The sequence below is a fragment of the Hippopotamus amphibius genome, chromosome 2 (genome assembly GCF_030028045.1).
Source record: "Hippopotamus amphibius kiboko isolate mHipAmp2 chromosome 2, mHipAmp2.hap2, whole genome shotgun sequence".
Lineage (NCBI taxonomy): Eukaryota > Metazoa > Chordata > Mammalia > Artiodactyla > Hippopotamidae > Hippopotamus > Hippopotamus amphibius.
This window is the reverse complement of record NC_080187.1, coordinates 36,099,292-36,114,306: the sequence shown is the minus strand read 5'-3', so window position 1 is coordinate 36,114,306 and position 15,015 is coordinate 36,099,292. Positions and strand designations below refer to the sequence as shown.

The window sequence follows — 15,015 nt, the reverse complement described above, 5'->3', positions numbered from 1 at the left end:
GGCCAACAGACATATGAAAAGATGCCCAACATCACTTATTATCAGAGAAATGCAAATGAAAACCTCATACCCTTTAGGACAGCTACTATTAAAAAAATAAAAGAAAATAACAAGTGTTACTGGGGATGTAAAGTGGCACAACCACTATGGAAAACAGCATGGCAGTTCTTCCAAAAATTAAAAATAGAGCTGCCATATGATATCACCAATACCACTTCTGGGTATACATCCAAAAGAATTCATTGTAGGGTCTCCAAGAGATATTTGCACATCCAAGTTCACAGCAGAACTATTTGCAAATAACCAAGAGGTGAAAGCAATCCAAGTGTCCACTGATCAATGGATAAACAAAAACGTGGTACATACGTACAACAGTATATTATGTGGCCTTAAAAAGGAAGGAAATCCTGTCATGTGCTACAACATGGATGAACCTTGAGGACAACTGCAAAAAGCCAGTCATAAAAGGGCAAATATTGTGTAATTCCACTTACACGAGGTAACTAAAGTAGTCAAATTCAAAAAGACAAAAAGTGGAATGAACGGTGGTTCCTGGGGGGTGGGGGAGGTGGGAACAGAGTTGTTGTTTAATGGGTATGCTTTCAGTTCTGTAAGATGAAACATTTCTGGAGATCTGTTTTATGACAATGTAAATATACTGAATGTTACTGAACTTACACTCAAAATTGGTTAAGAGAGTAAAGCTTCTGATATGTGTGGGTTTTTTTAATCACACACCAAAAAAGACTACATGTAAAGGTTTCAATTATAAACAAATAAGAACAAAAAAGGTCAGATAAACCATTTAGGTCTTTGACCTATGACAAAAACCAAAACCAAAAAAGAGTTCCTCATGTTTCTTTCCTCCCCATACCACACACGTGCTGCTGTAAACCGCGAAGCATTCAGGACAAAAGGTGTTAAAGAGAAATGTCACCGTGTGAAGGTGGAGCAAAGCGCAGAATCAGAGCGCATTGGTCTTTGAGGAGTCTGTAAGTGCGGGAGCCACAGACATGTAACATCAAATGTGGAACACACAGACACGACTCTCACCTTCCTTCCAGAAATACAGCCTAGGAGAATAATTATTAATAGAAGAGGTACACAAAGACTCAACTACAGGACAATTACAACAACACTTTTAACAGAAACACGGAGTAAAAATTAAATGAGCAACAGTAAGGGACACACTGCATAAATGAAGATGTAGCCATCTGATACGATGTCATATAGGCACTAAAAATAAAGGAGTTACTCAGCCATAAAAAGGAATGAAACTGAGTTTTTTGTAATGAGGTGGATAGACCTAAAGACTGTCATACAGAGCAAAGCAAGTCAGAGAAAAACAAATATCACATGCTATCTCATATATATGGAATCTAAAAAAAATGGTACTCATGAACCCAGTGACAGGGCAAGAATCAAGATGCAGATGTAGAGAACGGACCTGAGGACACAGGGTTGGTGTGGGGCGAAGGGGAAGCTGTGACGAAGTGAGAGAGTAGCATGGACATATACACACTACCAAATGTAAAACAGATAGCTAGTGGGAAGTTGCTGCATAACACAGGGAGATAAACTCGATGATGGGTGATGCCTTAGAGGGCCAGGATAGGGAGGCTGGGAAGGAGACATGGGAGGGAGGGGATATGGGGATATATGTATAAATACAGCTGATTCAGTCTGGTGTACCTCAAAAATTGGCACAAGAGTGTAAAGCAATTATATTCCAATAAAGAGCTTTAAAAAAATAAAAAATAAAAAAATAAATTAAAAAGGAGTAAAGCTTGGGATTATGTTGGTTTATATTGAGTTTTCCATGTATATTTGTTGTTTTGATATCTAATTCTTATTTTGAGTAGCAAATGAGATTTTTTCATGTACTAACAGTAATTTCACATATTTCTGCTTTAATATAATTATGCCAATTAAATAATTTTAAACAAAAAAAATAAAGGAGTATTTATATTTAAGGTTCAGTATATTAATTTTGAATTCTTAATGGTGTTAACGAAGTTTCAGATAGCAGAGTCCTTTTTTAGATCAATAAAGTATTACAGAAAAAAAATAAAGGGCATGGCACAATCCTGTTTTTATCAATATACACACAGAAAAGCCAAAACAAGTGGTTTATATTTTCTAATTTCATAATAATGCTGTATTTTCCTTTTCTACATTTTTCAAGTTGAATTTGTCTCAATCCACTCCACTGTTTTCCAAAGTTGGAGACAGTGACAAAACTAAGCTCTAATCAGGATGACAAAAAGCCAACAGTGACAGGATGTGACAAAGTTCCCAAGTGAACAAAGGCAAATTGCTGTAAGCTCCCTGAGGCTGCTTCCACACTTACAACCGGCCAACGCCATCCACCCTGCACAACGCGGGAGAAGTCAGCTGAGAGTACTATACGCCAGGTCCCAGGGCTGCGCTGGGGACACAGTGAGCACTGCGCTGTTTTTTTTATTTGCTTCATTCAGACTTACAGGATAACATTATCAAGAAGACTTTCATTTACTTTTGTTGGGAATTTCCTCTTTGCCTGCTTTTACACTGGCCTTCTCAGTATATTAAGAGATTTTAATTCAACCAATTTATTCAACTCCTGTAATGTTCAGAGATTAGCAATATAAAGGACCCTGGCCTCAGGGGAAAAAGGACCAGAGTGTGATAAATGTAACCACAGAAATATGTACAAGGTATAAAGGCCCCACAAAGGACGGGGTCATTAATTAGCAGTCTGGAGGGGAAGACAAGGCGGGATATGACCTCTGGGCAGGGCTCTGAAAGGACTCTGGATGTACCTAAGTGTGAAGCACGCGTTAGCCAGAGGCAGCACAGGCTGGTGTAGGGCCTGTGTACAAAGGAGCAGCCGCATTGCGTTCCTGAGGTGCGTGCGTGGCTGGAGCTTAATGTGAGCGGGAGGCGGATGGGTGGCAGACAATGATGGATAAGCAGGCCAGGGCCGCATTACCAGAGACCTCAGGGTGATCCCAAGAACCTCTGATACTACTATTTTTTTCCTTTCTCATGTGAAGCAAATAGAAACAAATTATTTTCCTTACACATGCTACACCAAGATCTGTGGGCCCTTTTCCCAGAAGACAGACTATATTAAGAAAAAAATGTAACATCTGTACACTCTAGCCCAGTGTGTCTCTGTCTGCTGTGGAGCTGGCTTGCTAACACATTTCTAGTAGAAAAGATAAACATGCCCTCGGTTCAGAAGAATTATGCCTCCAAACCACCCCAGGCCCAGAGTTTGCCCCAAGGAAGATAATAAAAGGGGTCAGGAAACTCTTCTCCCCACTGTCACCTGGTCACACCTGTAGAACCAGACAGTGCCAGGCCCCCAACTTTTTCACTGCCCACCCCCAACACCAGGGCAGCCACACTACCCCTGGGCACCAAAACTCTGTGTTCATGTGAACAATCCTCACTGTTGGCAGAGGCTGGAGGAGTGGAACTTACTTAGCAATATCATGATGGCAAAGAAAGGGACAGTAAAAACTGCCTCCTGACATTCTAAAATTTGTTCCACTGCAATTTAAATCATCAAAGGAAGGCCTAGCTCAGAGAGAGGAATTATTTCTAACTTTACCATGTATTAAAGCAGTTAGATTATGAAGTCACCAGTATGCTCCACCAAGAGGCCAGATTCCTTGGAGTTGAACTGCTCACAGATCCAATAAAACAACAAGTGAGGGACTTCCCTGGTGGCACAGTGGATAGGACTCAGTGCTCCTAATGCAGGGGGCCCGGGTTTGATCCCTGATCAGGGAACTAGATTCCACACGCAGGCTGCAACTAAGAGTTCGCATGCCACAACTAAGGAGCCTGCCTGCCACAACTAAGACCCAGCACAATCAAATAAATAAGTTAAAAAAAAAAAAAGACCATAGAGGTAAAATGTCATTCAAAAAACAACAAATGATCATTTAAATAAAAATTCACTAAAGAAATGTATATTACTTCTTCAGAAAAAAATTACACATTAAATTTACACATTAAAAATACATTTAATAGAGTTGCCATATGATCCTGCAATTCACTCCTGGGCATATATCCAGAGAACACTATAATTCGAAGAGGTACATGCACCCCAATGTTCACAGCAGCACTATTTACAATAGCCAAGACACGGAAACAACCTAAGTGTCTATCAACAGATGAATGGATAAAGAAGCTGTGGTAGATATATATAAGTGAATACTACTCAGCCATAAAAGGAACAAAATAATGCTATTTGCAGCAACATGGATGGACCGAGACATTATCATACTAAGTGAAGTAAGTCAGAAAGAGAAAGACAAATACCATATAACATCACTTATATGTGGAATCTAAAATATGACACAAATGAACTTGTCTACAAAACAGAATCACAGACATAGAGAACAGAATAATGGTTGCCAAGGAGGGGGGTGGGGGAGAGACGAAGTGGGAGTTTAGGATTAGAGGATGCAAACTACTTATAGTAAATGGATAAACAACAAGGTCCTACTGTATAGCACAGGAAACTATATTCAATATCCTGTGATAAACCACGATGGAAAAGAAAATGATGTATATATGTATAACTGAATCACTTTGGTGTACAGCAGAAATTAATACAACACTGCAAATCAACCATGCTTCAATAAAGAAAGACACATTTTAAAAAGATGTATATTTTTTAAGAGAAAAATAAACTTGTAAATTAATTAAATACGCATACATCCTCTCCTCCAGGCTCACTGTGCTAGCCCAGGTCCTCTCCATCTCCTGCCTGACTTCTGCCAAAGGCTCTTTACTAGTCAGTCTGACTCTAGTCACACACTCAATCCCATCCCCACCAGCTTATCCATCATTTAAAAAATACACAAAAAGAACACACTACCAAGTGAAAAAACAAGGTGGACAACAAAGCACTTAAAAATCTGCTAACGGCAGCAGATACCCCAGTGTTTTGAATGGTTATATAGTATTGTATTGAATGGATATATTACATATAATTTATTCTATCTCCTGCTTATGGTCAGTATTTTTGTTTTTGTTTTTTCCTTTTAAACAATGCTGCAATGGGCAGTTCTGTACCTACACCTGGTGAACTCTCACAAGTTTATCTGTAGTGTAAATCTTTAGAATGGACTGCTGGCTCAAACAGTAATACATTTTAATTTGATAGCTATGCCAAATTGGCCCCAGAACTTACTATGATTTACATTTCCATTAAGTGTATGCCAGTCCCAGTTTCCCTACCATTTCCAGCACCAGGTATTAAACAGTAATTTCTGCCAATCTGATGGGTGAAAAATATCTTGTTCTGTCATTTAAATTTTTTGAATAAAATTCAGCATTTTTCATTTTTATTGACCATTTGAATTTCAGTTCTGTAAAATTTTCACATTATCCATTTTCCTGTAAGCACTTTTTTTGTTGTTGATTTGTAAAATCTCTTTGTATATGAAGAAAATCAATCCTAGTTAAATTAATCAAGTTGTGGCAAATACCTTCCCCACTTTGTACCATTTTTGTGATACTGAAGTTTCTAATATGGGTATGAAATCTACTGATCTTGGCTCTAGGTTTTGTGTCCTCCATAGAAGGCCTTCATTATTCTAAAATTACAAACAAGAAATCTGTTCTTCGTTCTACAACTTCTATGGTTTCATTTACCATCTGTATTTTAATTTCTCTGGAATTGAAGTATAAGGAATGAAGCAAAGATAAGAGATTGCCTAGAAAATGACTGATGATGAGCTTTCTCCTCCTCATTGGTTAGCATAATCTACTCTCAACACAGACATTTGCACTTATTTCTGCACTCCACTCTGTTCCACAATAGCCTAGTATTTCTTCTCTAGGACAAATAGTGAACCTACTGCTTTAACTTACTATAGCATCAGAACAGATTTCATTATCTAGTACGGATTCCCCTTTTACTCTTGTCAGAACCATCAGTTCTCCTGGCTCTCAAATTTTTCCAAGTAAACTTTAGTGTATTTTTGTCACATTCCTCCCCCAAATCTCGGTATTTTATAGCAGGAGTGACTTTATAAATTTAAGGAACTGTCACTTTTTCAAAACCTTAAAAAAAATTGTACCTTACTTTACCAGGATGAGGTCTTATTTTTTACAAAAGATGTGTATCTTCTTTTTACAAACCTTAGCAGCATTTAAAACTTTTTTCATACAGACCTTGAAATTTCTTATGTCTAGGTATTTTACCTTCTCAGTCCCTACTGTGAAAGGGTTGTTTTCTTCCAATTAATTTTCTAACTGCTTTTTGTCTGCATAGGAAAAAGCTACCAATTCCTGTGTATTGAGATTAGAACCAGCCAACAGTCCTCTATTTCTCAGTTTTTTGGTGGATTTGCTTGTTTCTACTATATAAAATATCACAACTTTGCCTTCTTTATAATATGCATCTTTCTTTCTTCTTACTGGATTGGCATATACTTCCTGAACAAAATTATGGTAATAGTAAACATCCTTATACTTTGACATTTGTGGTAACTCCACTAGGGATTAACTGTGAAGCATGACACTGGCTTTTGGTTTGTGGAACAGGAAGTTCTTGTCATCTGAGTTTTCACAATCCAAGTCCTAGCAGTCTCAAGTTTACACAGGGAAACAAGTCATCATGACACAAAACTATCCACTGATCAACTGGCCCACATAAAATCTGTTCCCTCTCAATACTCTTCCCTGTCTACCATCTATCCCTGCTCTTCTTTAGGATTGCGCTGCATACGTGAAGAGGGGCATGTCTTCCCAGTGCTATCACGTAATTTCATCCGACAAATTACACTATAACCCCAAAGCTTCATTTCCCATTCATTCTAAGAATTAGCATATCTGTAATTATAATTTAAGCCCCATCCCCTGCTATTTACTAGGAAATTGTGTTTCCCATTAAAAACAGATTCCATTTTTCTAGTACTAATGATCAACTGATAAGGGCCTCTCACAGTTTTCAAACATGGGGAGGGAATACACATTTATCCCTGTTTTACTACCACCTCCACCCCCTTCCACTACCACTAAATCAGGAATCTACCTTGCACTTTGGTCAGATGCTTTTAGGAAGCTACTGAGAAGATCATATGGATACTGGAGACAGAGCCAGTGCAACATTTAACAGATACAGTTAATTGCCTGGGTTTAAATCCTGGCTCCAATACATATCCACCGTGTGACCTTCAGCAAGTTACTCAATGTCTCTATGGCTTAGTTTCCTCATACATAAAATGTTACCTACCTCACAGGCCAGCCAGTTAACTGAGTACATGTGAAGCACCCAGGAAAGTAGTCTACAGCACAGTAGGTACTCAACAAGGATAAACTATTATTATTGTTCTTTTCTGATGTATTTATTTGGTGTATATATTAGTATATTTCTCACCCTTGCAATATGGGGATGAATTCTACTTGGGGCACAGTGAAATAATCCTTTAATGTATCACTAAATACAGTTTGCTAATATTTTATTTTAAAATTTCACATCACTATTCATAACATACCAAGTTTCCAATTTCAGTATTATCTTCATGTCAAGTTCAGGTGTCAATGCTCCATTGGCTTTGTAAAAGAAATCTGTCATTTTTCCTTCTTTAAGCTGGTAAACAATTTAAATCTTATCATAATTATCTTTTTCTTGAAGGTTAAAAGAATTCACCTGAAACACCATCTGGGCCTGGTGTTTTGGGGGATGGATTTTTGATAATTTTCTCAATTTCTTCCATTGTTACTGGTCTGTTAGGTTCTCTCTTCTGGAGTCAACTTTGATAACTGGATTTCCCTTAAAAAAGAAAAGTCTGGTTTATTTACATAGTCTTATAAAGCAACTTGCTGTTTAAAAAAAACCACTTCTGATCTTGTGTGCCTATATTCCCTTTTTTCTTGAGCAGGGCAGCCAGTTTATCTAACTCACATTCCTCTCATCCCAGCAAAGAACCAGTTCTTAAATTTACCAATTTTACTATTTTTCAGTTTTTAAATTTGTTTTTCCTCTTTATCACCTCATTTCTCCTGCTTTGTCTGGGTTTATTTTCTTCTAATTTCTTGAAGGGAAATTTCTTAGTTTTATTTATTCTTTGTATCATAATTTGAGTGTTTAAGGCTATGTATTTTGCTTTAAGCTAAACCTTTACTATTACTTCTCAAGACATTCCATGGAGACTTTTGGTCTAATTGGAAGTCACCTTACCATCTGTACCATCTCCTGTTTCTTCACCACAGTGGCCTTGATTTGGAATGACATACACCCTTTCCGGAGTTCAGGCCTCTTTAGGCTTCGTGCACCACAGCATATCCTTAATTTATGCTCAAGAGAAGAGCATCTTTCTTGTGGCCCACAGGAAAGATCCTGCAGGTATGGACCCTGATATCTGGCAACTACCCTCCAGTCTCAAAAGATATGATGACAAATACACCTTAAGGCTGACTTTCATCAGTGCGAGAACAAAGCAGCAGCAGGCAGCCAAGTTCACCAAGTCCATTGCTAAGTTTTTTGACCACTGCGGGACACTGGTCATGGGTGCATACGAGCCTGAAGTATTCAGGCTCCATTACAGTCTCACTAGAGAAAGAAAAATAAAGTAGCCACTTCTAAAAGCAGCCATCTTTCTGCTGGGTCATGCTAAAATACAGGGTGAGGGGGAAAGAAACTGAGATCTTAAAATGCAGAAAGAAAGAAATGTTAAAAATGTCCCTGTTTTGTTCTGAATTTTTAGTCCATCCAGGAAAAACAGGATTTTCCAGCACAGATGTGAGAAGCTGTAGCTCTGATATCTAGCTGGGACCTCCCTGACCTGCTGATGGTGCTATTTTAGTCAGCTTTTCTGGAAAAGCATTTTTACTAAAAGCTGTAGAGACTTCCTCTTTCATACCCGAAGTACTTTACGTAGTATTTGCACTGTACCATGGAGCATTTGAAGATCAATTTTTAAACTTGTTAACCTGTTTCTGACTAATTGGGCTAACTCTCCTTTCAACAGCTGTTTCCCTTAATTCAGCATACAACTCCTTATGTATGACAGCTTTCCTTCACACACAGCTTTTGTGGGTATGTATACATCTGACTTAGGGAGAACTGGAAAGAAAAAACAAACACACACAGCTTTTTAATTTGTTTAAAACAGATCTTCTGTTACATTTTGTGCTCTTAACCAATTAAAGAAGTCAATGACATTTTTAGTTAAAGAAAAACTGTTCTATAAATGCTTGAGAAGTTTGCCAGGGTACAGAGTTTGATAATTATTAATCAGTCTTCTACATACTTCTTATTTCAGCTGCCAGACATGAGTTGAAATTCTTATTAATACAACACTTGCCAATTTAAGATTAACTGATATTTAAAAAACAATTTAGCATATAAATACTTTATGTCTATGTAATGCTTTGCTCTTCTTCAGCATTTCAGGACTAAATGTTAAAATCAACAAAAATATCCAGATTTATTTACCTATGTCATTATACCATAACACAGTGACAATTCATTAATGTAAAAAAATTTCATTTTTACATACCGAACACATAACAATATATTTTAAATTATAAAGTCACCACCTACAAGCTGTTTAACAATACATGTTCCTTGATTACGTAAACCAAGTTACTTGTATACCTGAACAAAATTCTGTCCATGTTCACTTTTAATTTTTACTGGAATGAAACTTGCATTACTTTCCAAAATTGTGCAAATTAAAGTTACTTCAACTAGTTTTATCACGACTCTCTGGGTCTGTTATTAAACAAATAGAAAACTGGCTAACAGAAGTTAGCCAGTCATTTATTGACCACTGTACTGAACTATTTTAAGAAATTTAAAGAACATTAGTGTACATTTAGGATCTTAGATTTTTAAAAACAGGCCTGGACATAGTAAAAAGGAAGGTAATGAAACCTTTCCAGACCTCACAGATTTAAAGCTTTCCCCCTCATTTCATCCTACACACCAGTATGGTGTGAACAGGTTCTTAATTTAGCAACAGAAGGAAGGCTAGTGTGCACAGTACTCTGTAGCAATGGAATTTAAAATTCTGCATGTTTACACTGTGAACACGACTAAATTTCTTTGCTAAACTGATCTCTGTATTTAAATTCTTTAACATGGACAATAATTCTTTGCAATTTACTGCAAAATTTATTTATCATAATTTAACATTTGTTTGCTAACTGAAACACTCAACTCAACCTTCCTAATGTTGATTAGGAAGCCAAGTTAAGGAAGCTGACTTTCAAGCAACTCCAAGTGTCAATCAAACTTCTGTGGCATAAAAAAACAGTGTAAAGTCTAAATGTTCACTGTAATTTATAGCTCACGTGGATAAGACTGAGTTGTGACCCAGCGCAAAGGTCTTTGTGCAAAAACTGAGGAGAAAGCAACTGTAATTTTCAAAGGATGTTAACTCCCACAAGTCAGCAGGTCTGAGTCAGCATTCAAAACGATTAATCCGGGTTCTAGTCCTGGTTAGGACATTATCTTGCTACTATAAATACAATGTCTATAATCTAAAAATGCACTTCCTTGGGCTTACTTTAATCTATCAAAGGTCAGACCAGATAAGTCACTTAAAGGTAACAGCTTGTGATCTTTCCCTGAGATGCACTCAAGGTGACTCCAGATCCAAAGCGCCTAACCTGTGCTCTGGAACCACTAGCGCACCTGACCAGTGCTAGCACCTTTTGATTTTATGAAATTCTTTCAAAACAAGGGCAGAGGAAGCTCAGACTAGCAAGGGCACTACACAGTTACTTTAAGGGCTTGTGTTTCACAGCTTGCAGGAAGAGAAACAGACGGTGCGGATTGAAACCAGCTGTGTATAAGCTCTAAGGGGCAAAAAAAAAAAAAAGGGTAAATACAGCTGAAGCATCGACACGCTCCACCCTAGGCAAGCTTAATACCGAGATTTTCAATGAACAATGCCCACCCCCGCAAAGAGGGAGAGGGAAAAAAAAAAGCCTCGCGCAACCCAGTTTCCCGCAACGCGAAGCAACATGGTGTCTCATAATAAGCATCGCCTGGCTGTGTGGCTAAGCTTACCTCTCTCCAAGCGCCCATTCCCCGGGTCTGTGGGAAGGGGGAGGGGAGGGTGGTGGATGGGATCGCCCAGGCCCCGACACTCAACGCAGCCAGGAGTCCCGGAACCCCAGGCCCCGAGCGGACAGCGGCCCTTCCGCGGCCCCGGCGTCGCTCTGCCGAGGCGCAGGCAAAGCCCGGCCCCTCCCCGCCCCGCTCCGGGCGCGCGCCGGGAGACACCTCCCCGCCCGGGGCGCGCCTCAATCAACGTCCCGACGCCTCCACCAGAAAGGCTGGCTCCGGCCCCGCGGAGCCGGGCGGCGGGCAGCAGAGCTGGGAGCGCGGAAAAGGCCGCCCGCGGCTGCGGGCCCCGCCCGGGACGGCGCGCGCGGGGACGACGGGGCGCGCCGCGGGGGGGCGGGCGCAGGGCGCGCGCCCGTGCGCGCGGGGGGGTGGGCCCCCGGCGGCCGCGCCAGAGGGCCGGGCCGGCGGTCTCCTCGGGCCCTGCGCCGTGCTGCCGCTCCCTCCATGCGGAGGCCGGCGGACGCGCTTCCCTCTCGCCCGCCTCCTGCACTCACCCATCGCCGCGGCCGCCCGGCTCCGCGCCCGGTAGCGGCCCGCCCGCAGGTTGGCGAGCCCGCGAGCCCGCGCCGGCGCAGGCGCAGACCTTGACCGACCCCAGCGCTCGGGGCGGAGCGTGACGCGCTCGAGGCCGCCGAGCCCGGTCACGTGAGGCAGACGCCTCCGCTCTCTAAACCTGCGGAGGGTGAGGTGACGCCGGCCAACTCCTGGCAGCGGTTCGGCGCTGCAGGGCAGGTGTAGGGTCACCCATCACACCTGCCGTCAGGCTTTGGGAATACCACTTGCTGGAATACCGTACAGTTGGTGTCGTACGGTGGCCTTGCCGTGCCACAAACAGCCAACGCATTCTCCAGTGCGCAGACTGCGGGAGGACCACTGGGAAGTGACAGTTGTGGGTGGCAAGTGCATGTACGCCTAGGCCCGAAAGTCCCCGCCTCGCTTCCCTTTGCAGCCTTCGTTAGATTTCATCAAAGCCTCGATGTGGCCTTTTGTCAGCTACTGATAGTGTTCACAGAACACCTGTGTGTGCTTCAGAATGTACAGATCATTTAAAACCCTGTTTCCTTTCAGTCTCAGACAACATGCACATCTTGGACTCCAATGCACCCGGAGTTAGGAGGCCTAGGTCAAGTCATAGCCCTGACCCTTCCTGGGAGTGACCTTGGACAAGTCATGGTCCCTAAGCCCCAGATGTCTGAAAAGTAACGCCTGCCTTGCAGGCATCCCTTGGCCCTTGTAAGAATTGCTGGGAATAATGATCTGACTCTAATTTATAAACGGGAAGGCACACAGATGAGGGGTTGAAGGAAACGGAAAGGTCAGGCTGGAGAGAGAGGCTCCTCAGGAAGCTCATGAAATACGTGACGTGTATGCTCTTTACTTGGGATTAGTCCAGTAGGCAACTGCCCTGGAGTGAAACCACGTTTGACTATAGGTGGGCAGCTCTTCCTGTCCATTTCCCCTGAGAGCGCTTCTTAGATATGGACTCCAAAATTTTGTCTGGTTGGCTTGAGCTGGCCTGATTCACTGCTTCTTGGCATGTGAGAGACCATGCTACCTAATTTCAAAAAAACACTCTGCTCAGGTACCTACTGTGTGCCATTGTGTTCTCTTGGGGGAACTTAGAGTCCAATGAAGGATATAAAAACAAAAAAATCTGGAAATTCAGAAGCGTGAGGGGCCTTTCCCCTTAAGAGAGAATCAGGGATGGCTTCACAGGGGAGGAGGTGTTTGAACTGGGCTTTGAAAGATGAATGAGTGGAATATGGACTAGCGGAAAAAGTCGTAGCAGCGGGAGATAAGATTGCAAAAGTCAGGTGGTGAGGTCTGATAGTGCAAATCTTGACTGTCAGATGCAGGCACCGGGCATCTAAGTAGTGTTCAGAGATAGATTTCAGGCTCCACAGGATAATAACGCCACACAATAGGTTGGAGTGATTAAAATCGGGCAACAGTTGGGGAAAGGCATTTATGTCAGAATTGTGTCTGCCCTCTCTTGTGTGAATCCTATTCAGATGTATTATTCGAAAAATAAATCAAGCAGGCATCCAGCCTGTCCATTAGCAAAAATAATTCATTTCAGATTAGAATGAAGAGGTTATTCTCCTGTGGTAAAACCTGAAGTGGAGGCAAAGATTGAAATTAAACACACAATGGGGGCACAACAGACTCAAAAGAGAGGCGGAATCCCAGGAAGACAGGAAAACTTGTGTCTGGAGCCGAGCCAGTCTGTTTCTTTTATGCTGCGGGTCGTAGCGCTGGCCTCTGCCCCTTCAGCTCTTAGTTCCTCCTCAGAAGCCTCCCAGGCCCTTAATTGGCCCTTCTTGAGCGTATGAATGTTGGAGAGCAGAAACCTCTATTTTCTGACTCAGGGTTCATCATAAAGTTATCCTTTCATCTCTGTCCTCATCCACCCATTGTTTTATTCATTCTTCACTCTCTTAAGCTGTTTTCCATACCTCCAGCCTCCATATCAGCTGTCAGATATCCTCTGACCCAGTTTCGATCATCTCAGTCCTCAGCTTAAAAACTTCCAAGGGTTCCCTCTTGCCTCCTCAACAAATCCAAACTCCTGTACTTGGCTCACAGGCTTTTGGTGTCCTGGCCCCTCTACCTATCTGTCCACCTCATCACCAGCTACATTCTGTGCTTCAGTCATGCGCAATGGCTCTCAGTGTTTTGCAAATCCTTGTTTCTTAGACCTTTCTCCCCCTTTCACCACTGACTCTCAGCCGTCAAACATCAAACAAAGGGCCCTGAAGGGCCATTGAAAAGGTCCTTCGAGGCCATTTGCCTTCTCCTCCAAAAAGCACCCTCTGATTAAGCTGGGCAAACGTGGTTGCTCTTGCCTTTCCCTTCCCATAGCACAAAATTTGGGCACTTCTAACATCTGATTATGTTATAATCATTCGTGAAGGTGTTTTCCCTTCCTACTAGGGCAGAGCTGTCCGACTTGTTTCTGACCCTCCAGCCCAGTGCTTGGCAAAAAGGGTGTTTGCCCAAATAAAATGCTGGTGGAGAGGGTCTGGGTTCTTGGGAAAAGGGCCATGGGAATGTTGCTGATGGAGCTTTGCTTAAGCACCCTCTACTCCCCCTCCCCCCAAAATGCTTTCTAGAAACTTGTCTAGTGCACTCAGGCTCCATGGGCCCTTATGTCCACAAAAACAGCTTTACACAAGCTGTCGTCACTGGAACCTTGGCTACTGTGAGTGGTTCTGCCCAGATAAGGTCACCTGCAGTCTTTCCCTAGCAAGGGGTCAGTGACCTTCCTTTACCTTTTCAGCCACTCCCCTTCACGCCCCCAGGCTCCAGCCACAGTCTAGCCACTGCTGGTTCCCTTCTCTGAACTTCCACTTCCCTGCATTCTTTTACGTGTCCCCGAACTGCAATTGCGTACACTTTGTCCTCTTCGCCTCAAAGGCTCTGCCTGCTTCATAGCAAAGTCCTGTTCACCCTTCATTGCTCAGCTTACACAGAGGCTTCTTGCTGATTTTCCTGACCTCACTACCTGACACAGAGCTCCCCCACAGTGCTATCCTTTGTGACTCCTATGCACTTTACAGATTGAAAAGCTAGATTCTAGCAGACCTACTATGGAATCAGAATTTCCAGGGGAGAGGCCAGTTGGCGTGTCTAGCTCTCGCACAAGCCTGAGGTGGTTCTTCTCAGACAATTTTGGGAAATAACAGCTCTAAAGTGATATGCTGACCCATAATAGTAACCTAAAGTTTGAAACCCAGGGACTTGCTGAGCTCAGGAACGTGTGAGTGAATAAGCCTGCAGCCCAGAGAGGAAACTGGGGTCTAGTCCTAAGAAGAAATGATCAGGGCTTGAAACAGACATATACCAAGTGCTGTGATTGTCCAGAGAAGAGCGAAAATGCACTAGCTGCAATCAGGGAAGGCTACCTGGAAGAGGTGACCCATAAAGCA

The 15,015-nt window shown here is 42.2% G+C and overlaps 1 protein-coding gene across 4 annotated transcripts in view; it reads right to left on the bottom strand.

Moving 5' to 3' along the window:
- SLC25A51 (solute carrier family 25 member 51) overlaps window positions 1-11,691 on the bottom strand; it is a 29,335-nt gene extending 17,644 nt beyond the window's left edge. For 2 of the 4 annotated variants that reach the window (XR_009051259.1, XM_057721246.1), the window contains exons 1-2: window positions 11,027-11,371; window positions 7,503-7,780 (exon numbers count right to left, since the gene is read on the bottom strand). The gene's annotated coding sequence lies outside the window, so the exon portion shown is untranslated. Of the gene's footprint in view, window positions 1-7,502; window positions 7,781-11,026; window positions 11,372-11,580 lie in introns of those variants that run through there. The other 2 variants (XM_057721248.1, XM_057721247.1) reach the window with 2 other exon arrangements.
- Window positions 11,692-15,015: the final 3,324 nt, after the last annotated feature.